The sequence below is a fragment of the Lissotriton helveticus genome, chromosome 3_2, assembly GCF_964261635.1.
Source record: "Lissotriton helveticus chromosome 3_2, aLisHel1.1, whole genome shotgun sequence".
In the NCBI taxonomy this organism is placed as follows: Eukaryota; Metazoa; Chordata; class Amphibia; order Caudata; family Salamandridae; genus Lissotriton; species Lissotriton helveticus.
Window position 1 is genome coordinate 397,560,106 of NC_136062.1, and position 25,484 is coordinate 397,585,589.

The following is a 25,484-nucleotide window of genomic DNA, read 5'->3' on the forward strand; positions in this document are numbered from 1 at the left end:
CGTAGAGGTTGAGATAGAATCACCCTCCTGAACAGTTCATCTAAACATAAGGATTCTATCAATGTGTGGAGGTGCAAGATATTTTTTAAGGATTTTTACAAAAATTTAATTGGAGTGAAGTGATAGACTCTCTCTCACGGAAGCACAGAAAGCAGTACTGGAGAAAGGCTTGGGGTATGTACCCACTGCTAACATGGACAAGTTTCATCTATGCAAGGAAGTCCAGGAGTTCATGCGACGTCTTAAGTTGCAAGTCTTCTTCAAAGACAAAAAAGATGAGATTGAACCTGGTGATACCAAACTTAGACCAAAATCTACGTTCACACCGATGAATAACACTCTACCAATCGAATTATTAACTTTCGAAAAGTCGGTGATGAGAGAACTTGAAGACATCAACCCACGGGAAAGGAGTACCTTCCAAAACACGACCAATGCAGAAAGACAGGCACTACGGGAGTTGAGCAACAACAAACGTATAGTGATCAAACCGGCTGACAAGGGCGGCGCAACTGTCATACAAAATGCAAGCCAGTACGATGCAGAATGCATGAGACTGTTGGAAGATGAAAGAAACTACGAAATTCTCCACACGGATCCAACACAGAGGATAGCAACAAAAATTAGCACAATGGTAGAGGAAGCTGTGACACACGGCTGGATCACCAAGAAGGAGGGAGAATTCTTGTGTCAAAAGAACCCCAGGACCCCGTATCTGTACACACTCCCTAAGATACACAAGAACTTACAGAACCCCCCAGGACGACCTATCGTATCTGGTATTGGGTCAGTGTTGGAACCTCTGTCGAGGTTTGCAGATGCTTTCCTCAGACCGATTGTTCAAAAAACGTCAACATATCTCAGGGACACGAAGGATGTCCTGAACTTATTAGAAAACATCACCTTTGATCCCGACAACCAATTACTGATCAGCTGTGACGTAGAGAGTCTCTACACCAGCCTGCCACATCATGCTACCCTAGAGATTGTGGAAGACGTCCTTTTTGAGGACTTCTGGGAATACCAAACACCACGTAACGTGGTGATGGAATGCTGTTCCCTAGCCCTTAGAGAGAACTTCTTTGAGCACAAAGGTACCCTCTATCTACAAAAACACGGTTGTAGTATGGGAAGCACATTTGCTCCCAGCATAGCTGGTTTATATGTGCACCACTTAGAAGTGACTAAAATACTTCATCCAAACAACCCTTTCAGAGACAATATCAAAGTATGGAAACGATACATCGACGACATCCTGATCATCTGGGATGGAGATGAGACGACCTCTAAACAATTCTTGAGCTGGTTGAACTTGCAAGACAACTACTTAAAGTTCACCAGTACCACCTCCAACAGTAACTTGGTATTTTTAGATTTGAATATCTTCCCCAAAGAAGGCAGACTGAGGACGACAACTCATTTCAAGGACACCTCGAAGAACTGTTTACTTTTGTACAACAGCTTTCACCCGAGACATCTGCGGGATAATCTCCCGTATGGTCAGTTCCTGCGCCTTCGCAGGAACTGCACAGAAATTGGAGACTTCAAACTGCAGTCTAAGGATCTGAAGAAGAAGCTGGAAGCCAGAAGGTATCCTGATAAGATCATCGACCAGGCATACAAACGGGCAAAAAACAATTGCCGGGAGAGCCTTCTGGAAGAAAAAATACAGAAAGAGGAGGAGAAGAGACCGATCTGTGTCACCACCTATAATACCTGTTCGAATCAGGTGACCAAGATTATCAACAGGAATTGGAAAATTCTGAATAGCGGTGGGTTGCAAATACCGAAACCGTTGTTCTCTCACAGAAAAGCACAGAGCATAAGGGATGCCTTAGTCCACACCAGACCAAAAGCAAACAGCAATTCTGTACAGAAGAATCCCGACTTTGTACATGGCCATCATCCATGCGGAAACTGTAAAGTATGTTGTCTCACGAAGAAAAGCAATAATCTGACCTTTAGTGATGGAACAACCTGGGAGCAAAGGGGCTTCAGCAACTGCAATAGTACCAATGTGGTCTATCTAATCATATGCCCCTGCGGATTGGAGTATATAGGTATGACGAGCAGGGCAGTGAAAGTCAGGATAGGTGAACACAAGAGCACCATCAAATGCAAGAAGACCAGCACGAAACTCACGAATCACTACCTAGAGATGAACCATAAACCTGGCGAAATATCTTGGACTGTAGTTGAGCTAGTGAACAACGAGAGGTACCTCCTGGAAAAAGAACAGAGATGGGTGTTTCGCATTCAGTCCCATAAAAAGGGACTGAACGATGACATACCCTGGGGACAGCTGTGACCCCTGGTCTTTCTGAAGCCAGTATCCCAACCTGATGTAATCAACATACATGAACTCTGGAACAATGCCATTCCTTGGGGATAGGTGTGAACCTCATCCGTTTATCCTCATGCAATAGATACATAATGAATCTATCTGTCTTTTTGGGTAATCTGCGAGCTGATTCCTGTGACCCTTGGGCTACACCAATCTAGCAGGAATGCAATAACACTGGACCCTGCGCAAAAAAAACCCACCAGCTGAACGACAAATTTGACCCATGATAATCAGAGTGACAACATTTTGTTTCCTGAAACTGTGATCATTCACTACATTTTATTTTATATTTTATTATTTTTTTGACCTAGGAACACCAATTAACAAGCATCAACAATGAGGTGTCCTGTGAATGTGATAATACATTACATTTAGTTTTTTATTTTTATTCTTCTGTCTGACCTGTGAACACCAAAGAGTAAAACATTTAACAATGAGGCATAGTATTTAATAATGAGGCATAGCACGAGTATACAATTTGTATTTAGTTGCATTAAGTTAATCCGGGTCCCTCACGCTGGCGACAGAAAGCGAGAAAAGACTATCGGTCATAATCCTCACATTGAGCCGTTTTGCGGCGGCCATCTTGGATTTGCCCATTCTAGTGTTCATTTTGGGCGTTTCTCCGTGTAACAATGAGCATGACGGAAGGCACAATATAACTCCACCGGCAGACGAGCGACTACCTATCCTCGGAGCTCGGACGGGAGGAATGCCAGGCGAATTGCTCGAGCCGGTAACGTAAGTGATAGACTCAGACCCCGAGTCTTTAATAAACGGGTTACTGGGCCATTTCACTGTCAGGAAACGAACGAACCACATCTAACAGTGGGGGCGGCCACATTTATTTTTCAGTAGACCGCGCTAATCTCCCTCCTCCTGCCAGCTCATGGGGCACTGAGAGAACTACCAAAAAGTATGTATATAACGAGTGTATTTTGTGACCATCTACACTGGCATTATTTCTAGAATAATTATGCTGAGAAAATACGATATACTGTGTCTAGAATATCGATCTTGAAAAAATACGAAATATTTATGTCCTTTTTGATGCTTTTGGGATCGTTTGTATGAATGTGTTGAGCCACTAATGTATGTATGATGGGTTATGAATGAACCACGTCCATTTGGATGGTTCTGGTCAATATGACGTACACTCTGTCCAACAACAAGAGGTGCATTTTGATTAATATATTCAAACCTGCGGTGAAGGTAATTGTACCTAGCATTACGAATTCTACCAAACTGGCTATGGTTGTGAATATCAAAGCGTATCAACGATGCACATTTCATGACCAGCAGTAATGACATGAATATGTCTGTGCTTTCTCCCTCGTTTTCCTCCTTTTCCTTTACAGAGACCAAGGGTCACCGTTTTTTGGCACTTATTTTTTGATGCCTTGCTTCACCCGGGCCAGCTCATGCCCTGAGGCACAAATATCCAGCTTATTTTTGCCGGTATATTTGTAGGACAGTAGGCCTACTTCTTTAGAACTGAGCTATTCACAGTAGGGATCACGATTTGGTCCTGATGAGTAGGCAGCAGGGGACTGCCTATGAAACATGTCGACTTGGTAGTCAGTAATTGCTCTACCTACATCCCCTTTTTAACATTCCCAGCCAGAGACTCCAATAAAGTGTATTTGTTCTACTAGCCAGGGAATTTTTAATTTTTTATATTTTTTGCACTCACTAGTTAGATCCCTACACTCCACTTTTCATCACTACACCTACACATAGCTCTGTCACATTTATAGTGCTCCCGCGTAGTCCGTCTGGTCGCAGCACGCCCCGCCCCGTTATAGGGACGGGAAGACCCCTATGATGAAGCATGACACTAACGGATTTTTTTAGTGTGTGAGGGGTATTTTAAACAAGCACATGTGCTCTCATCTTTCCATCTCTAAGAGAGAGTCTATCACTTCACTCCAATTAAATTTTTGTAAAAATCCTTAAAAAATATCTTGCACCTCCACACATTGATAGAATCCTTATGTTTAGACCAACTTATGTGTTACCAGGGCGTGTTGGATGGTCTTCCGGGTGATGATTAGGAGCCATTTGAAAATCTACTTCAGCAAAGCAAAGCCATTACGTTTCGCCTATGTGAGATTTGTTGGCTTTATCACTGCTCTATTAGACAGTATTTTTTTAATGTCAAGAAAAAAGCGCTATAACTACGCTGGCCATCTCATAGTCAAGGAAAAAAGCACGTACACTGCACTGACCGCCTCTTGACTTTAAGACATGTTGCACAGCAGTTCATGTTGCTGTACAGCATGTCTTAAATAAGGCAATAGCTCTCACATGGGCAAAACCTATTGGCTTTGCCAATGTGTTTGAAAAAAGAGAGAGGAACCCCTTGGTACAGTCAAGGGAAATGAGGTTTATCCAACCAGTAAAAGAGTTTATTCCCTTGAGAATAATTTCAACAAAAGCTAAAACATAGCCTCAAAAGTACATGCTGTCTATAAGAACTCATATAGGCGCAGAGGTGAAAGAATTGACATATTTTTTTGACTCAATACATGATTAAAAACAATTCATTAACAAGTTCTATACAAATTGTAGTACCTTATTGAACTAAAAAGAATTTTGGAAAAACAATAACACATGTATTGTGACCTGCACAATACGAAGGACAGACAAAGATTTGTAAAACACACAATTGGTAAAATACAAATGGTACATTAAAAAATTGCCAATTATTTACACCTATGTTTTATCACTTTGAATTTTTGGATATAAACATTGATGGTGGAGGCTTTAATTGTACTATACAGAAGCGTCGACGCGTTTCGGTGGTTTGGTAAAAATGTAGTCCACCTTTATCAAGACATACTTTAGTTGTCTGTCGAATTGTAGGGTCTGTACAGTTTCCCTATTGATTAGTATCCTTTAGAGTCAACTGATCTCTGTAATTCGACGTTTTGCAAAGATGATTCTTATTCAGATGGTTCTATTTAGATTGATTTTGGTGACCATCCTCCTGTAGGAATCGTTTATCAACCGTCTCCTAGAAATATATTGGAGGGACAAGGATAGAGTTCCTAGTGACGATCCGCTACTGTGGGTTGCTGATCGTAGTTCTCTCCAAGTGTGTATTTCTTACAGTACGCTTGGATACAGCACTTTAAATGGGTTATAAGTTGCCTGAATTGCGAACGCACTGAGTTCAAGCTCTATGGAGCTATTGTTAATAGAAAAGAAGAATTTTTGAAGGCGCCGCTGCTATCGGGACCGGGTTGCCTCCGAAAGCCGAGTGCTCCTGCTGATAAGGGGGATTCCGTATTGAATGTGTTACATACATATATGCAACTGTTCCTTCTGACAGTCAAAGCTGTGTTTTTGCTATCACAGAATCCTTGCAGAGTTCAAACTACATAAAGATTGTATTTCTTGAAATTTAGGTTAAAAGCCCCGTTTTCGGGAAAACCAAGCTGAAAATTAGGATTTCTGAGCACTACCTGGAAACAAGGAACACAGTAGAATACTACAATCGGTTCAGTTAATCAGGAAACCCTGAACGCACGAAAAACCACTGTTGTTTATATGGCATTAACGTTTAAGTAATAGCAAGGAAACACGCTCCTGACTAGGTGAGCAGCGGGCCATGCAATGGCATGACACAGCTGCTGTCCAGGAGCAGTATGGTTTTATTTTTGTTTTCACTTGAATATTTTGCGCCATTTCACACATAAGTAGTTTGCTTTTACGCAAGCTCTGTCTAGAGCTCCACGTGGCTAATGGTGGAGAGGGACGTGGGACGTCAGCCACGTACCTGGCATGGCATTTGGAATCCGTAGCGTCGGCACGGCAGAGTTAAATCTCCAGGCGGAAGTAGAGGATGAAACCACGGCCAACAGAGACAGATTTAGTAGCAACAGAAGAGCATCATTTCATTACATGATCAATAAATACTAGCATTACGGGAAGTAGTCAGGATGTGGAGCAGCGGCCAGAGCTGCTGACTTGAGAGCTGAGGATCCCGGTTCAAGTCTTGGCAGTTCAACATCCTGCGATTCTGGGCAAATCACCTAGGGCTAGATGTAGGTAATCTCATTTTACTAATTCCTAAATGCCGAATTTTACCGATTCGGTATTTAGGAAGCGGTAAATATGATGTAGGTAATGAATCGGTAAAATGTACCGATTCGGTATTATTTCTTATTACCGATTCGGCGGAGGAGCGTCGCCCCAATGCTAATAATCAGTGCGAAGTAGAAACATAAAATGTATAATAACTGTGAGTTATTCTCATTTTACGCTTGTGCTACTTTGCCGGCGGGTGGGGCTACTCTGCTCTCGGAGCAGGAGAGGAGTGGTTTGCCCACTCCTAAGTGCACATGACTGTTTGGCCGGCCCTCTCGGGCTGCAAAAACCAGTCATGCGCACTTTCCCTGTTCTCCATGCAGGCTGCATTACAGCCTGCATGGAGAACATGCCCAGGCTCCCATTCCCTGGCTGAGCGTCGTACCAGGACCCTCAGACCAATCACTAATGCTGCATTGCAGCGTTGTGAGTGGCCAGTGTGGCTGTGCTTCCTGTTCCTTGAGTACGAAGCGGAGAGCAGGAGAAGAGATGCTGGACCCAGCGGCAGGGTACGTTTTTTAATTTTTTGATATTGTGACCCCCCCCCACGTGATTCACCTCTCATCAACCACACCTGTCTGCCCGCTCCAGCACCGCCACCCGCGTGCTATGCCAGCCAGAAAGAGGAAACTGCCTCTCAGGAATGTTTTTGTACAGGAAGGTGTCCCTTCCTGCACAAAAACAATTCAGCATGCAACGCAGGCAACCTCGCACCAAAGTGATTGGGAAATTTGAAAATCTACCTCAGCATCCTCAGGGTATGGAAGCATGAGGCGGTGACGACATTAACTTGGGCCATCATGTCAAGTTGGCTGTTCATGTTGATCTAGAGCTTCTAGCCGTGGGTGGTGGGTGTCGGTCCTTGCTCTGTTGGCCGCAGGTGGAATCCCACCGTGATGTGCTCTTTCCAAAGATTACGATTTTGGTCTTGTCATGTTCACCTTTAGACAGATTGTCTTCATCCAGTGAGCGATTTCAGTCACGCAGACATTGTACTTGATCAGTGTACTAAGCTTTTGGTCCTTGATGGAGAGAATGAGTTGCATGTCTTTGGCATAGGAGAGAACGTTGCCATGATGCCTGTGCTGCTGCTAGGCTGCCAAAAGAGCGCCAGCACAGAGGAAAATGCAAGAATGTGTAGTATTGACTTAATTACCTCGCATTCCTGCCCTTTCACATGTCACACAGTTCAACGCAGCAAGCAGACTTGCTGCTCTGTGTGACTTTTTCATATGTAGACTCCTTGGTGTTATTTGGTTTGCCTTTGGTATTAATTAATAAATAAATAATGATAATGTTTAAAAAAGAGAATGAAAGAGCTCGTTAGGGACATTATCCCACCCAATTCTTCCTTAGGGTCTTCAGGGCATATTGAGCCACAGTCGGTAGTGGGAGTACCTGACGGACGGTGATATGGGGAGGGGGAGGGGCAGGGTGGGGGTACTAAACTATGGATTACGGAAGTTTACAGGTAAGTAAACATATATAAATAAATAAAAGAAATTTCGGTACGTGCACTGCAACGCATTTAGTGATGCAGTGCACGCAACAAAATTCATTTTATTTATTTATATGTTTACTTACCTTTAAACCTCGGTAATCCATAGTTTACTACCCCTATCCTACCCCTCCCCTGTCCATGTCACCTCTCGGCAGGTACTCCCACTACCGACCGCAGCTGGGCATATTTATAATAAAGTGGCAAAGCGTGTCGCTAAGCCAAGAAGGCTACAGACACACATTTAGTCACTTTAGTAGCGCAGGGCTGCACCATATTTACTAAAATATGGTGCAGCCCTGCGGTACCCGCTGTGCTGGCACTAGCTATAGCTCTCTAGCACCAACACTGTCACCCTTGCACCACAGTACATGGGTGCCTGTATTGAAAGGAAGATTGTTTATGTGCAGGAAGGTGCCCCTTCCTGCACATAAACAATCTTTAAATGCTGTTTTGTAACGTTTATGTGTGCTGCTTAATGCAGCACACTTAGAAGTTGCAAAACAGCATTTTCCTAAAAAAATTATTGTTTATGTGCAGGATGGGGGACCTTCATGCACATAAACAATCATAGGCAATTTGCTGTTTCTATCACACATGGAAAGAGCAAAAACAAGGAGAAATGAAGCATTTCTCCTCATTTTGCCTGCTTCAGACCAGTTTTCCCTGGGCTTAATTTTGGCGCTGCCCTTGTAAATAGGGGGCAGTGTAAAAATCAATGGGTGTTGCGTTGGACTGCCTACCACATCACCCATTATCCTCCCCTTTTACGCTAAATACAGCATGAAAGTGTGCCTTACTTACGAGGCAGCGTTAATCCACGTTAAAAGGCGAGGCCCCCATTGCCATCACAACGTCGCTGAAAATGACGTTATGGTGGCGATAGGGGCTTGTAAATATGCCCCTTCATTTTAGAATATTCAGGTAGTCTGGGCGTGGAGAGAAGTAAGGCCACCATTTTATGTGGTACATACTCATTGTGGGGATGCCCTTTCCATCCAGTGGCGTAGCAAGCGCCCCCAGGGTCCCGATAGTAGAACCCCATCCGGCCTCTACAATACTTTGTTGCCACTGCACCACCCCTCGTGACCGGGCTGGGGTCAGAGGGTGTAAATAAACGGGCCCCAGGTGGCACGTGAACTTCGCCCACACAGTATCTTGACTGAACGGGTGTTCCTTGTGCGCGCAGCCTAGGCCTCGCCCGCAGTCCCTACGCTAGCTGAGCGCGCTACGCCGATGCGAGCACAGGAACTGGCTCCCCTGGTTATGCAGTAACACATTACTACTAATAGGCCTCAAGTGGGCCTATCACACCACTGGACCTTGGTGCCACTGCACCGACTGCACTATTGAAAGCTGCGCACCTGTTCCTATCAATCCCACAGTGACTGCCTGAGGGGGCGGGGTGGTGCCAAAGGCCATTAAAATAATTCTGCGTGGGCGTCCACTAAACCGTCTACACGCATCACAGCTGCCGCCGGTGCAAGGATATTTTCGTCCCAGGTGACCGCCGTTTTGCCACCCTCTTCCCTGGTGTATTACACGCCGCATTTGCCGCTCTCACCACCCAGTGCCCCCTTCTTTGCGGCGCCAGACAGCTGCCTTTCTACAGCCTCACTGTAGAATAGACCCAGGCAGACCCCACTGTCACAGAACACACAGCGCCGCAAGAACCCAGACGCACGTGCAAGTAGGAAAAGAGGACTTACGTGTCAGTCGACGCAAGTAGGGTCCTAGGACGAGGAGTGCAGCCTGTGTTTGACTCAAAGCTCCTGAAAGTAGTGCGCGCGCGAAATTGATTCGGGCACCAGCACTCACGATGTAGGAACAATAACTTTTTTTTTTGCTGAAGGACAGGTTTGTTTTGTTTTTCTGGTTCCCAGACACATACCCTTTTATGTGACGGTAACGTGGGACGGAGAGATTTCTCCATCCGGGCGCTGATGTCACCTCCTCCTGGGCACCGCAGGAGAAGTTCTTGCCACAGAGGACAACAGGTGAGAGCGGGGAGGGGCGCGGGCGAGAGGCCTGCCAACCACGTTCAGTGTCGGTAAGATGCTGGCGGTGGGCCAGCCCAGGAGGGTTGGACCCGCGGATTAGTTCGCCTGTGGCAGAGATCTGCGTGCACCCTGCAGGCCGGGGTTCCAGGCTGCTTGGCAATGTTCCGCTGCACAAATTCTAGATAGCTGCAGCTCTTTGACCATCTGAGTACCGCGAGATCGAGACAGTACATATGCACAACATAGGTACATTACATTGTCTGAGCATCCCATCAGTTATGGACAGGGTAACTGGAATTATGCAATTTTACAGCCACGGCGTTTTCTGCATAATTACCACATTTACCATATAATCCATCATCTGCCGCATTGTCTGTGGATTTTAAGAAAAAGTAATGTTTCTAGCTCTAAAGGATCAAAAATTATGGTGAGGTGTGTTGTCATGAAGTGGGGGACCATTTGCAAAGATTGACCGGTCCTCTTTCTTCTTCTTAGTGCTGTGTTTGGGTATTTAAGTAGTAATAATGAGGTGAAACCTTAGACCACACAAAGCTAACTTGCTTAAAAATGATAAAATAATGAAGTAGTACTATCACAAAATGTGCCACTGCACGGGCACATAATTCTCATCTTTTCTTTCTGCCTCGGGCTCTTCCTTTCATGCAATGTTTCTCTCTACATTTCTTCTTCTTTCTCTGGCTCTCTTCCTCTCTCTTTTATCTTATAATTCCTGTATTACTTTCTTAAACGTCCCCCTTTATGCCTTCCTTTCTTCTTTCTCTCAGTTCTACTCTTCTCTTAATATATTCTGCTTTCTTTGTTTCTTTCTATTTCTATATTTCTCTCTCCCTATTCTCTCTTCTTCTCCCCCACAATCAGGAAAAATGGCAGGCAGCCTATAAACCTCTCCCAGACTGACTTGAAAACAATCTACACTAAGAACAGACAACAGAACAAGTGATTTTTCTTGTCTCATTCTCCCTTTTTCAGACTTTTGTCTCAGTTAAACTTACGTTTTGGTTTTAGGTTTAAACTGAAACGAAAATCTAACTTTACTACTCGTAAATGCCCTTTATAAAAACCGAAAGTCGTAAAGTAAGACTTTCACATCAGTTTACCTTTGTGAATCATGCCTAATATGTACATTTATAGTGGAAAATAGTAAATGCTAGTGGTGATGAAGAATAGTTAGAGCATAAATAATATAAAAAGAGGTATCATTAGTTTCTGTAATTCCTCTGCTGACTAAATCTCTACTACCTAGAATGATCACACAAATGTCTGTTTTAGAGAGTGGTGCAGTCCATGCCTATACGCCAGTACATGCAAACTACCCTGTGCTTGCATAGACGGCCTCTCTTTCAAAGACGCCTTTTTATCAGCTAGTATTCTTAGTGGAGGAAAGAGCTCCCTCGAAGCAAGCGTTTGCACCTCCCAGTCTCAGAAAGCTCACTGTCATATATACTGTTTGACAGAGCTATCATGAGCAGGTGTCCCCATGACTACTGACTGTAGCATAGTGTCTCTTTTTTGCATGGTCAACCCCATCGTTTTTAGTGGATTCATGTTGCTGGTTTTATGACTCTGCTCAGTCTGCTTACAAGACATGTTATCTGACCCCTAAAACATGTCGAAATAAGTTATACTTCTAATTGGCATATTTAACTTACCTATAAGTCCCTAGTATGTGGTACCAAGTGTACCAAGGACCTGTAAGTTAAATGTCGTTAGTGGCCTGCAACACCTATTGCCATCAATTACAGTGACATTGTTAACATGGCTACAGGCCTAATGTTGTAGCCTGATTATCATGGTTAAAAAAATGCTATTTAACCAGTCCAAATAACCCCTTTTGACAGGTCTAAATTTTAAATATTAACCTTTCACCCCTAAATAACCTTTATAGCCCATAAGGGGGTGTGCATGGTATTTAAAAGTAGGACATTTGGAAAGTTAATATTAAACAGGTCTCTACCAAGACTAACACCTAAAAGCAATTTTCACTGTAGCAAAGCTGTGTGTTCCATAGAGAAACACTAGGTTGCACTATTACATTTAGCAATGCTATCTTCGGCTAGGAAACTGTTAGGAATTTCATTCTTGGACTCTTTGTAGTATGTATTAAAAGCCCAATTTACAGGTGGAGTCAGATTTTTAATAAACATTACAGAAAATATACTTTTAGAAAGTTACCTTTTCCCTGTATAAAGCACCTGGAGGCTAATTAGTGCTCAAACACTGAATGAGGTGTGAGTACTGCTCAAAGGGCAGAGACAAAGGCTTTGGTGTCGGGAAGTGTTTCTGTTCCTCTGGCAACATGATCATTTTGCCAGTGCCCAGAAACTTAATCAATTACAAAGGAGCCTTCCATGCCACAGGCAGATGTCAGATGACACCTGGATAGACCCTCTATTTGTCCCCTCTGTCAGACAGGCTCCAGTCCCAGTGGGGAGGGAGCTGCCCAAGAGTTAGTTTTAAGTGGCCACAGAGGAGGGATTGCCCGTTTCCCTGGCTACACCTCCGAGTGGGCACACAGACTCTGCACAAGGGAAGGGTTTCACTATCTTGCATACAGGCAGAGAGGGACACAGAGGGATTGTTTGGAGTAGGGCACCCAGAAAACGTTGCAGAAGTGGGTAGAGTTGCCCCTGGGAAAATTTACCTTATTGGTTAGGGAGGGACCAGGAGTCACACCTATCAACAAGCTAGTATCAGGCATAAACGTATCATTTCTGGGCACCTTCTACAGAAAATCCTGAACCCGTGGAAATAATATTAATAATAATAATAATAATACTGAAGTTTATAGAGCGCAACAGCTACCTCCACTGAGGTGTCCCGGTGCTTTAGTGAGCAAGTGGGGGGAGGGGGATCAAGAAACAGGTGCCACACAAAGTTTAGTGAATAAAAAGCCAGGTTTTTAGCTCTTTCCTGAAACACACTTCTGAGCTTACATTGCGCAGTTCGGGTGGTAGGGCATTCCACAAAAAAGAGAAGAAGGTATGCTCCAGCTGTTATCAGACATGTGAGGAGACTTTACGTACTAGACCTGCTCTCACTTGTACACCACCCCAAGAGGTAGCCTCAAAGGGCCAGTTGACTGACCTGTTAAGCTACAGGCTACATCAAGATGGTAGAAGCATTTTCCTGAAGATCCCAGATGACCATTTCCAATTGGGTATGCCTTGTACCCTCCTGGGGGATTCTGATGGACTTGGTTCTGACCCCAGAGCTATTCCTGTGGTCCTGGGACCCTTAATAATAATAATATTAATAATAATAAAGTAATTTGCAGAGCACCTAGTTACTTTCAACGAAGTGTTACAGCGCTAAGGTTTTGCTTCCGAATACAGGTTCGTACAACAAACCAAAAGCAGCCCCAATCAGAACGATCTGAATAACCAGGTTTTCAAGTTTTTACGAAATGATAGATCTGTCTTTTCCTGTCTGAGAAAGTGGAAAGGAATTCTATTGCTGGGGATCTAAACACCTGAAGGAGCATCCCCCAATGTGTGCTCTTTTTTACAGTAGGAATGCAAGTCAGAAAAGCCCCTGCTGATCTTAAATTCTTTCTAGGAGAAAAGGGTACACTTTTGTTGTGCCAAAGTATACTCCTACTAACATCCTGAGAAACTTTTGACCCAAAGAAGATAAAGAGCGGTAGTCCAGCCAGAACTCTGTGAGTTATGTTATGTAATCGGAGTTTTAGAGCGCACAACTCACCCAGGAGAGTGCCCAGGCTCAGAAATAATAGCCGTAAGGGTAGAGTCAAGGACGGGGTTAGGTGAAGAGCCAGGTCTTCAGTTTCTTGCATAAGTCTAGACCTGAGGGGGGGGCTATGTTGTGGAGGGGGAGTTAGTTCCTGGCTTCAGGTGCGTGATAGGGGAAGGCATAACCACTGGATCTGGTTCTGCATATGCAGAGTGTGTGTGTGAGTTGGAGTGCGGCTGAGAGGAGGTCTCTGGTAGGTTTGTGGAAGCTTATACTATTGTTCCTGGCCAGTATTATGTAAGGCTCGTTTGTGTGTGTGTGGGGACTGGGAGTTGAAGAGCGCTTGTTTTGGGGTTGGCAGCCTGTGCAGATCTTGGAGGTGCAGGGTGATGTGAGTGCAGGGTGGGAGTTTGAGGGTGTGCTGCGTTGAGCATTGGTTCCAACATAGAGTGCACTGCTGCAGGTCAGATTGCTGGTGATGAAGGCTTGGGTAGTAGATCTGGGAGTGTTGATGAGGAGCTATTACAATATCTTTGTGAGCATCTTAAGTGTATGGTAATGGTGAGTAGGTTGGCGCTTACTGTCAAAGGTTCATTGCATGGGTTGCAGATCTGAGTTTGTCAGGCCTCCAGGTGGAGTTGCAAAGCGAGGTGTCTTTGCTGTACATTAGTACTTCTGTCTTGGCTCTGTTGAGCTTTAGGCAGCTGGTCTTCATCCATTAGGAGACTTCTTTCATGCAGGCAGATACATTGGCCCAGTTGTTTGTCTTCTTGTCAGAGAGAGAGAGTATGACCTGGGTTTCATCAGTATTGGACATGATTTCGTTTCCGTGGGTGTAGATGTTGCAGTCAAGTGTGGTCATGTAGGCGTTGAACAGGGTGGGTTTGAGGAAGTATTCTAGTAGAACTCCACAGATGAGGTTGACAGCGTCTGAGGTGAAGGGGGGCAGGCTGACTGACTGGATGCAGCCTGTCAGGCTGGAGCAAATCCAGCAAAGTGCGGGTCCTTGGATGCTGGCTTCATGCATTCTGTCCATCATCATCCAGGTGTTGACAATGAGGAGGGTGGTCTCTGAACTGTGGTTTGGCCTCAATATGAAATGAGTGATATCAAGGAGGCAGTTTTGTGTGGAGTGGGTAGCTAGGCTTTTCTTAATCATCTTTTCCTTGATGTTTGCCATGAAGGGTAGTACGGGGATAGGCTGGTAGTTGGTTAGTATATTGGGGTCGGCTTAGGGTTTCTTGAGGGTCTGCTACAGGTGCAAGGTTAGGTGACCTTGATGCTTAAGTTGATCAGTATTGTGTCAGAGCTGTCATGTTTGGTCTCAGTCTTTGATGTGTTGCATGGGGCTGGAGTAATTCTCTCAAGTACAAAAAGAATACCCAACTCTTGAAGGCCTTCTGTGCCTGGCTAAATTCCAGCAACAGGAGCATGCCTATGGTAGCCAGAGATTCTACTGGAAAGAGGATGGCTTGTACAGTGAGACTAGGAGCCCAAATCCTATCAGGACAAGGAGATTGGTGTTTCCCCAGGTAAGAGAGCATTCTTCGCGAACTTAACTCATGATAACCCCTTGACTCAGCATTCGTGCCAGACCAAAACCTGGGAAAGGCTGGTCAACCACTTTTATTGGCCCCAAAAATCTGAAATGGTGAAGCCTATCAAGACACTCGCAAGACAAGAGGGCACCCCTAGCCTTCCCTGTTGCCACTACACGTGATGGAGATGCTATTGAGAGGATGGGAATTGACAGTGTAGGGCCTAGATCCTAAAACATCTGCAGGGAACAGGCTCATCATAGTGTGGTGGACCATGCAACTAAGCATCTGAAGCCATACTTCTGAGGACAGTAACTGCCCCAAGTGGCCAGGATTCTGCTTGGTTTCTTTACCAGAGTTGGGTTCTTCATGGAGGTAATCTGAGATAGGCAGTCACCCTTCATGTCTGCATACTTGAAGTCTTTGTAGGATGAGTGTGGGAATTGTATTTCTTGCCACGGGCAATGGCAGTAGTATAGTTAAGGCCAAGGCAGATGATGGCTATTTTAGGGTCCTTTGATTGGTGCATTGTGTAAGACTTACTCAAAAGCAAAGACATAGTCAGCAACATACTAACCACCTAGAAGAATGTGAATAACCAGGTTTTCAAGTTTTCCACACCTAATTCAGCCATTCTTTTAAAGCACAGAAGCAGTTGTGGAACATTCAGTTGCTAATAGAGTACCATTGAAAGCCCTCACACAGGAGGTTACAGCATTTTCGAACTTGACCTATTGCATGTTGCAACATCTGTTTGAGCAGTACAAACTGATCCATGACTATTTCATGTAGAGAGGAAGTGATGGCACAGGAAAAAGCATGACCATGGAGATGGACAATGGAGCCTTGTTAAATGACTGCAAAAGATGCTACTTTCTTTTGAGGTTTTCAACTGGGAAGTCAGGAAGGCGGACAGTGCGACAAGTCAAGCTATCCTGTTGTTACATCTGCTACAGGAACAATAAAAAAGGTGTTCTATAGGTTCGTATGTGTGGATGGTAACTAAGAAGCGCATGACTAGGTTGAAAGCTTATTCCTACGCTTGGCTATTAATAGGCTGCAAAGAGACATTGTGTCATCCGAAAACTATATCTGTACCGCAATACTTAAGCCACAGTACAAAAAAAATGCTGCCCACTTTAATTCCTTTTTCTAAAATGGATATTCGCTACAAGACGTCGATCGTTGATCAAGCGAGAGACCTTAAAACAAATCCTAGAAATTAAAGCCCCGGGCAGTAGCTTTAGGGTGTAGCCTACAACTTCCAGAGAGGGCGGTGATGTTATCTCAAAGCTGCCAACACCAACTACAAGTACACCAGCAACAACTACTACAAGAACAGGAGAATCAGACCTAACCTGTGCACTGGCTTGGTTTCAAGTGGCAGGGCTTAACGCAAGTGTAGCGGCAAAGGCAAAAGAGCTTGGGCAAGTGCCAGCACCAATTCAGAGGCTGTACCAGGGCTATCTGGATGAGTCAAAAGAGGTCTACATGGATCAAAACCCACTGTTCTATTGGCAGGCTGGCAATAAAGTTTTGGGATTGTCTGGTAGCAAATGTGTCTGCTGAGTGAGTGTTTAGTGTATCTGGAACAGTTGTCACAGTGAGAAGTACCAGTTTCGCACCTCAAAACATTTAGAAATTGACCATGATCAAAATAAACCAGCTCTTCATATCACACAATTACACAGTTCCGGAAATACCGTAGAAGGAGGAGGATGAGAGCGATTGGTCCGAATCAAATGTGTTAACTGACCAACTTCGGGGTGAAACACCTGAGTCCGAGCACGTACTCTACTTCCCTGACTGAGTAGCCCACCATCAAACTTTTTAATTATTTATTGTCGAACTGCTTAGTGCTTTGCCAAAAAAAGGGATATAGCTAGAGGAACATTATATATTTTGCTTATGTCTGACTTATAAAACCCCACCATTTGTAGGCACATGTATGGCCGGATTGGAGTGGGACTAGTGTGCAGTGAAGAAGCGTCCTCATTTGCTACAAGGACATAGGAGACAATGGTTGCCTCTGTCCCATGCCTCTCCTTCTTTTTTTTATCCCCCAGCAGGGCTGTCCCAGTAAAGATCATTTGATTTACAAGACTGCCAATGTGTTGCTTGAATCAGAGAGGAGATACAATTGTGTACCACCATGGTTAGGCTAGAACAAGTGACTATTGCACCAATAAGTAATGCATTATTGAGTAATTGTGTGTGGTGATTGAGGATTCATGTGGTGGCAGACAGTGAGGTAGGGTGTACAACTAATTTGCAAACTTGATTTCGACGATTTGCAGTGTTTGTGACCCGATGAGTGATCATTTTTCCTGAAGGTAATGGACCCTTTCACTTACTTACAGGAAGCACTCCTTTTTTATTTTTAGGTTTTTCAGAGACCAGACCAGTCCGCTTAGTTAACACTAGCTACACTAGCCTACACAAAATACTCAAATTCTCTTTCTCTTCGTGTTCAACAACAGCAGTGCACTTTACATCTATCTCTCTCATCTGGGTCAGGACAAAGTTGGACTGATTCGTTATTCGGAGTCAGGAGGAGGATGGAAGGACTAAGGATGAGACTATTCCAAAAGCCAGTAAAAGGAACTTATTGACTGCAAAGGGAAACCAACATGTTGATGACTTTAAGAGACCTGCTCAGTGGACTGGAGAGAGGTGCGTTGATTTGGGAAATGCTGCTGAGTGTGTGTGCTGGCTCAATTGTGAAACTCCTCTATTATACGATTGTGTGATTGTGGATGGGGGGCATTTTTTCCGGCGTTCGTTTTGAAGAAACCGTTCACATCGAGGACGGAGACACTTTGCCCCAGGTATGAAAATGGTAGTTTCGTAAATCTCTTTTGGAGTCCCTGCCGTTTGATGGGAGGGCTCGGCTATACGGGTGATATTGTGTCAGTCCAGCCTTGTATATTGATTTTGTTGGTTACGAGTTTTCTTTCTTTCTCTTTTCCAGTCTCCGCTTTGTGCAGGAGAGTCCGTATACTCTGGGCATTTCCTGGACTCCCTGGACTGTCTATCTTGAAACTTCGCGAGATTGATACCTTTTGCATACATAATTGTTATAGGTATGTCTATCTCCCTTCTTGGTCTTTTATCGTTTGTATTCCACATTAGTATATGGGATGAGGTTAATTTTTCCGTTAATTTTTTTGCTTGTTTGTTCTATTTTTGTGCAGTACATTGGAATTCCCTTATAGTGAAGTTATCGCTCCAAATTATTAGCGGGCTCGTGGGACATATCTTGTGAGGGTAAGTCACTTTTGAATTAATTTATACCACAAGTACTTCCTTAGCATTGTGTACTTACCCCCTTTATATTGTGGCGCTCAGTTTAATTTACAGCAGATGTATTGGAGTAAATATCCAGGCAGGGTTTGTCTTTCATACACGTAGGCTTAGACTTTTTAAGAATTTAAGACATATACTTTTTGTCTTTTTTCTATGTATATGCCCACGTGATCGTTTGATTTAGTTTAAATAAATATTTATTCTTTGCCTCACGTCCTCTAGTTTCCCACTGTATCGTTTCACCTTGGAGCTTGTCTTTTGCTCCCTATATGTCTGCTTGACCATTTGATTTAAGAGGTAGTCCTGGTAGTACAGTGACTGCGATCCTGACTCCTGACATGTAGGTGCCCTTGGTTCATGTAAGGTTTTTTATGTAGTGTCTATTTGTTCCTTTACATTAGGCCCTTGAGCCCCGGGAAGTGTGGCGGGCCACCTTCTTAAGGAGTAGTGATCTTAGTGCCTGCATTGGACATCGGGTAGGTTCTTATGTGAAACTCTTGGTATAGGTCTAATTTTTGTACACGTCGGTTGTTTTTCTTTTCACGGGTGAAGAACTCATCGACTTTAACTCTTTCTCTTATTTCTTGGTTTCTGCACCTGATGATTTTAATTTTTCTTTCATACTTTTGTGTCAGCACTTTTCCTACTTTGTTAGACACGGAGGCCTGTGTGGTTCTACATTCTGGTAGAGGTTCTCCAGCAGCTGAATCTATTGATCATTTTTTGAATTATTTACATATATGCTTATTTTTGTTCAATTTTCCCTACAGATACTATTTAATTTGTATATATTGATCTCAAGATTGAGCCCCCCTGTTTCGTTACTTCCTGAATTATCAACCTGAATTATCAAACTTATTAAAAGTGAAGAAATCTACACTTCGAAAGAAATTGTATATAAAGTGTTTGCGCCCTGACGAAGGAACTGTGAATAGTTGTCCTTTCCGAAACGCGCGTCGGCGCTTTTTGCTTGGCTGTTTGTGTTAATTGATTACCACTGTATTGTTTTGTTCTTCTTTTTCTGTATTGTTTTTACTATATTGTATTGTGCATTGTTGTGTAATTGTGTAGGGTTGCTTGGTTAATTGCGAGGATGTTTGGTTGTTTCAGGATGATTGGGGGTTGTGTTGTATATTTATATTGGTAACTTATGTTGAATATTTTTATGAAACTGTTTTTGTGTATATCTATAGGAAATAAATAGGAAATATGTATTCCGAATAATTCTTTTTGTGTGGGACAATGTTGATATATATTAATCTATGGATGTATCATCTTTAGATTTAGTGTGTTCTCTAGGAGAGGTTTTGTGTTTTTGTTTGACAGATATGTGATATCACATCATCAACATTACATAATGCAACGACTCGGCTAAATGTTATGTTGACCATTGTGAGACAGATTAGCTCTGTACATACAGCTTCTTGTCCGTGATTGGTTGTAAATTGCTCTCACTTCTTAGTTGATCAAACATGAGTCATAAAATTAATGTTTGCAGCAGCCTATGCTCTTGCAGACTTAATGACGATAATGTACTGTTCATCGCCTTGATGAATATTGTTGTTGTGTAGTGCTTGTCTTTGTCACACCTTTCCCCAACTTCCCATTCCCTTCCATACATCAAACCCTTAATCCTGGTATGAGGTGGGACATCATTTACACCATAAATCGATCACACACTTGGTGGGACAGATGTGGTGAAAGCGACACAAACTCACTGCAAGATCTTCTATTACCTGAGCAATGGTCCACACCATCCCCACTTACTCATCCACGCATAAAAGGGATCCATAATTTAGGTATAACATCATTCGTCACTTCATAATTCAGGCCTCATGTTGCGTAAACTCTTTACCTTGTTCACTCCTAATTCTGAGTCTAATTGTCCTGACCTGAGGATTTTGCAACATTAGTCTAGCTCATTATTCCTCAGAAGAAGTTACTCTTACTAGTTTGTGTTATAATATTATGATTATCAAGTCTTTTTGTCATGGTGGTAGTCTGGTCTTAGTATTTGTAAAGTTATGATATAAATGTAACCCACTTACTCTCTGTTTTCTTTCTTCTATCTTGTCGCTTGTGAGGGATAATCCTTTTGATTAATCCTACAGTTGGAGTACACCTAGATGGGACTGGAGTTGGTCCTTGTTTGTCATTCCTTCCCTGTTAGCGCGCTAGCCTGCTACTACTGCCACCACCAGTAAGAATGCACCTTGGAAAACCCTGCAGTAAAGTTTTGGAAGATTGAGAGAAGTAGCACCAATTGTTTAATCTATTCAAGTAAGAGAACTATGGAGTGAAGTGTACTAGTGTAGTTAGTAACTAACTTCTACTGAAGATTTAGTTGTTGTTTATCTAAGCTGTGGCAGGCAATATAGGCGTAGGCAATGGCATGCCCCCTAGTGGTTAATATAGTTACAAAGGGTAGGATTACAAGGATATAACTAACTAACTGGTATACATTTTGATAAGTGGATAAAAAAACAGACTGCACTAAAAGGCAGCAGTGTGATGTAAAACACAAATAAAGATTTGAGGCAAAAAGTAACATAATCATTTCCCTTTAATTTTTTTAACAATAATGAAAAGGAACCCTATTTACCCACAACAAGTTCACCCCTCTCGCCAAACACACTAGGGGCATTTATGACCCCTTGCTGTCCCAGTAGTGGAAAAACTGTGATATTGCAGGTCGCAAAAGATGTGCATTGAAGGAGCTCTTACTAGTTCTTAATACGGGGATATTAGAATACGGTGCAAGCCAAAATAGTGGGCCTTGTGAATCTATTTATTCAATTATATCATCATTGTCATTTATAAAATCATAGACCTAATTTAAAGGTAAACAGGGTTCGCTGCTGTGACTTTGTGACCCATGGGACTACCTTTCTGACCCCTGGCAAATCAGTGAATATGTGTGAGTTATAGCGAGTGAGAATAACTGCATGAGAGTTAGAGTGACTGTGAGTGAGAGGTAGTATTAGGGTGTTTGAGAGCGCATGAGAGTCAGCGAGTAACAGTAAATGAATCACAGTGCGTGAAACTAAGTGAGAACGAGTGAGTGTAAGAGTGAGATTGTGAGCTTGAAGGACAGGAGGAGTGAATGAGTGTGAGAGTGAGTGAGTGTGAATCACTGAATGTGAATAAGAGAGCTAGAGTTTGTGAGAAAGAGGGAGTGAAAGTAGGATTGAGTCCAAGTGAGAGTGAGTAAGTGTTGGACTTGGTCATTTTGGCAGGTTCACCCCTAAACTTTTTGCTTTTAAAGGTGACCTGGTGTTAGTTGTTTTTGGCTTCTGTGCACTTTAACACTGTGTCCCAATGTAAAGTGCGTGCGCAATATGAGTGCATGTGTTGAGATTGGCCTGCCCTCCCATAGGAATGCATGCGAAATATGTATGTCATGGTAGTTCCTGATGTGTGGTGAGTGCAGGGGCGAGTTTGGTATGTGTGCACTCGTGTGATTAAATGCTTCGCGCCGGTGTGCGCAAATTTAATGTGTCTAGTGTAGAAGTGCCACTTCTAGAAGTTGGCATGTCTGTGCAGGGAATGTGAATTGACTGTCTGTCTTGTGAGTGGCTGGAGCTGGCTGGTGTGCTTGGCTCAAGTAGTCAGGATGGGTCTGCCCGGTGGTGAATGGGGAAATCTGCATGTTGATGGCAGGGAGGAGTGCACTTGGGACCTGAATAGGGCTGGGCCTTCCCTCCACAATGCTGGCTCCGCCCCCTGTGATGCGTATGATGTCCCTAGCCTGCCCTGTAAATAGGGAGAGGGGCTGAGCACAACAGAGTGCTCCAAAAGCAGTTGCATCTGGTTTTCCCTTCACCCTGTGCTAGGAGACAAAGGAAACATTTGTATAAAAAGGGGCTGTGACCCCATGTTTGTGTTCTTGTTCCTGACTTGAGGGGGGCCTGCTGCTGCTGCTGGGCGCCAGGAGGTACCGCCACTGGGGACTGCCTCCGGGCTGAAGGGCCCTGTGAGCAGGCCCTTGGGCCCAGCCTTTGCCCCCCCCCCCCCGCCTACTGAAAGACTTACTTTGGGGGACTTTCAGTCCTAGCACCTTGAAAGCGCTTCACTTCTGGTGCAGAGCGCTATTCTTGACCCAGGAGCGCGTGGGCCCCGCAGCACGGAGCTACCTCCTCTACGGAGGGAATCCTGACGTGGGGATTCCCCCGCAAGTGCCGTTTATGCAGCCGGTGCCCACCCTGCATCTGTGCCCTGCGAAGCTCGAGCGGGTGCCCACCCCACATTGCGGTATTCGATTTTGCCACCACTTTGTGCCCGTCTGATACCCCTAGCGGGTGCCCACCCCGCAAGGGACTTTTATGTGCTTAACAGCAGGAGCCTACCCCGCATTGCCGAGACCTTGATGAAATCACCGCCGCGGCCAGGTTAAACAGGTAGTCAGGCTGTGCATTGCCTGGCGTGGGGTGGGACTTCCGTTTTCCTGAAGGAAGGCCCACGCCCCCGGAATCACCCGGAAGCCAGCATCAGGAGAGGGAGACGTGCAAGGAAGGCGCTGAAGAGTTGCTTCCATGGATGGCGGGGCTCCCGTAAGCTGAGTGGAGCCTTGCCAGTGCAGCAGCCAGTGGAGAAGTGAGGTGGATTGGGTCCCGAGGCACATTGCCGGTGCCTGCCCCACGCCTTAAAGTCCCCGCATTGCCACCGGAGGAAAGAGACAGGAGGACGCACCCCCGTGAGAGGAGCCGAGTCTCCCAACCGCTACGGTGAGTGGGGGACGCCGTGGAGGGACTGTGGGAGCTGGGAGTGGCCCCTGAAGTGTTTGTGCTGGTCTCTCTCCACAGTGGCACCGCAGATGCGAGCTGCTGCACCTATTGGGCAATTGTTGTATTCCAGAGTCCCTGAGTGGGACCCCAACGTGCACCTGGTTGGAGCTGGTTCTTTCCCAGCTGCCCCGTCCGACATTGGGCAGCTGCAACGTTTTGCCCCACTACTCTTAGGGCCCCAGTGGGAGTTCAGTAGGCGCAGTGACGCCAGCGCCATTCTTCTCCTATGGGCCATTGTACAGGTTGAGTCCCAGGGTAGGGGCCCACTTTGTTCTACAGCTGCCCCGCCTGACAGAGGGCAGCTGCCACGTTGCGCAGTTCTCCTACAGGGGGCACAGTCAAGGCCCGTGCCCCTCTTGGTGATCACCCAGCTGCCCAGCAATTAGTGGGCAGCTGCCACGTTTAGCTTGATCTTTGGCGCAAGGAAAGTTGGCCTGGGGTGAGTACCTTTGGGATTCTGCACAAAGTGATTTCCTACTGAGTTTATGATGATAATTTCCTACTGTGTTTTATGCCAGTGATACCACTATATGTATTTAATGCTTAGGAGGTTGTTTTGCCTAGTATAGTTTATACTAGTGAGTTTATGTGTCCCTGCGTGATCTATGCTTATGGTGATTAGTATTGCATAGTGTGTACCTACCTTTTACCAGTGGTTACTGGTTGTGTTCTACAATTGTATTTTGTGTTACAACTACTCTATGTTCTAGAAGTGCTATTTCTACCAAGTGCTTATTCTGACGGTGGCCTACGTGGCCCTGTCATGTGTATGTAATCCCCTGTAAATACTGTCCAGTGTCAGTTGGCACAGTGTATCTGCGTGATTATGATCTAATGTGTTTATGGTAATACAAAGGCTATTTTGATATATAACGTTGTGTGGAGTTCCTTTTTAGGGTGTGCCTAGTATGTTGCTGCTGCGTATGTGTGTTGCGCAAACGCTTTACACATTGTTCCTGGATAAGCCTGACTGCTCGTGCCTTGCTACCAAGGGGGTGAGCAGGGGTTATCTTTGGCGTGTAACTCCCTTGCCCTGACTAGAGTGGTGGTTTCTGCCTGGCTTTGACGCAAGCCTTAGCCAGCCAGAAATCACATTTCTAACAGTAAGTATGAGTGGATCACTGTAAGTATGAGTTAGTGTGAATCAGTGTACGTGAGTGAGGGAGACTTAGTGCAAGAGAGTGATTTAAAGTGAAGGAGTGAGTGCAAATACTGAGAATCACTCAGTGATAGTGATAGTGAATGAGATTAGGTGTGAGCGAGTAAATGTGAGTATGAGTGTAAATGTGGTGTTATGCTTATGAGTCTGCCTTTGGTCCTGGTGTATTAATAGTAATTCATACCGTTATGATATACTAGAGGTTATTTTGACAGCCCAGTATGTAATAGCAAACTTCCAGCACATTGTATGTCATATTTGACTTAAGGCAGAACCTATGGGAAAGGGGGGCACCCATGACAAAACGCTGCCCTGGCACAATGAATGTAATTTTTGATTTATAGGGGCACCCAAAGTGCAATCTGAAAAAAATGTGGTTTACTCCTTGGGAGCGTTTGGCTTCATTGGCTTGAAACGTTGTGAAAGAACTTGAATATTAAAGCATACCCTTTCATAAGCCATTGTTTTTAGCACTTTTATGTAAAAGTTGTGCTTTAGAGTGCTCTATTTACCCCATTTATTCAAGTTTTTCTTGGGGAGATCCCCCATACCTCATTAGAAGAGTAGTTGCTCACTTTCTACGTTCGCTTGCTACAACTTAGGGCAAGTATTTGTATTACTTCCACCACTTTCAAAGACCCTGTCAGCACTCTTATTTAGGTGGTATTTAAAATAGATAAGTGTATTTATATTAATAATGTACTTTTTATGAACATTCAGAAATGTCAATAAGTATGATGTCATCAGGGTTAAGGTCCTGTGACATCACTGCCTGGGAACATTCAGGAACAAAGGGCATATGATGTCACTTCCTGTGATATTCAGGGTGTGTGATGTCACTACCACTAGCCCTGGCTTTTTGGTACGATTTTGTCTGTTACCAATATGGCTTTATTGTGCAAGGGCTAGAAGCAGCTGCAGAGCACGGCCCCTGCCTACCTGCATCCTTTAACATAAGGGAGCAGAGCGAGTAGCCCTTGGCTGAAGGAAAAGGGAACCTGCCCTACAGTACTGCTCCCCCTGCTCTCCACAAAGCAGGTGGTAAATGGATT

At 44.3% G+C, this 25,484-nt stretch overlaps 1 protein-coding gene across 1 annotated transcript in view; it reads right to left on the reverse strand.

The window, feature by feature from the left end:
* Positions 1-9,748, reverse strand: part of ELF5 (E74 like ETS transcription factor 5) — a 215,006-nt gene extending 205,258 nt beyond the window's left edge. Inside the window, exon 1 of the mRNA XM_078684675.1 lies at positions 9,644-9,748. The gene's annotated coding sequence lies outside the window, so the exon portion shown is untranslated. The remainder of the gene's footprint in view (positions 1-9,643) is intronic.
* Between the last annotated feature and the right edge of the window lie 15,736 nt (positions 9,749-25,484).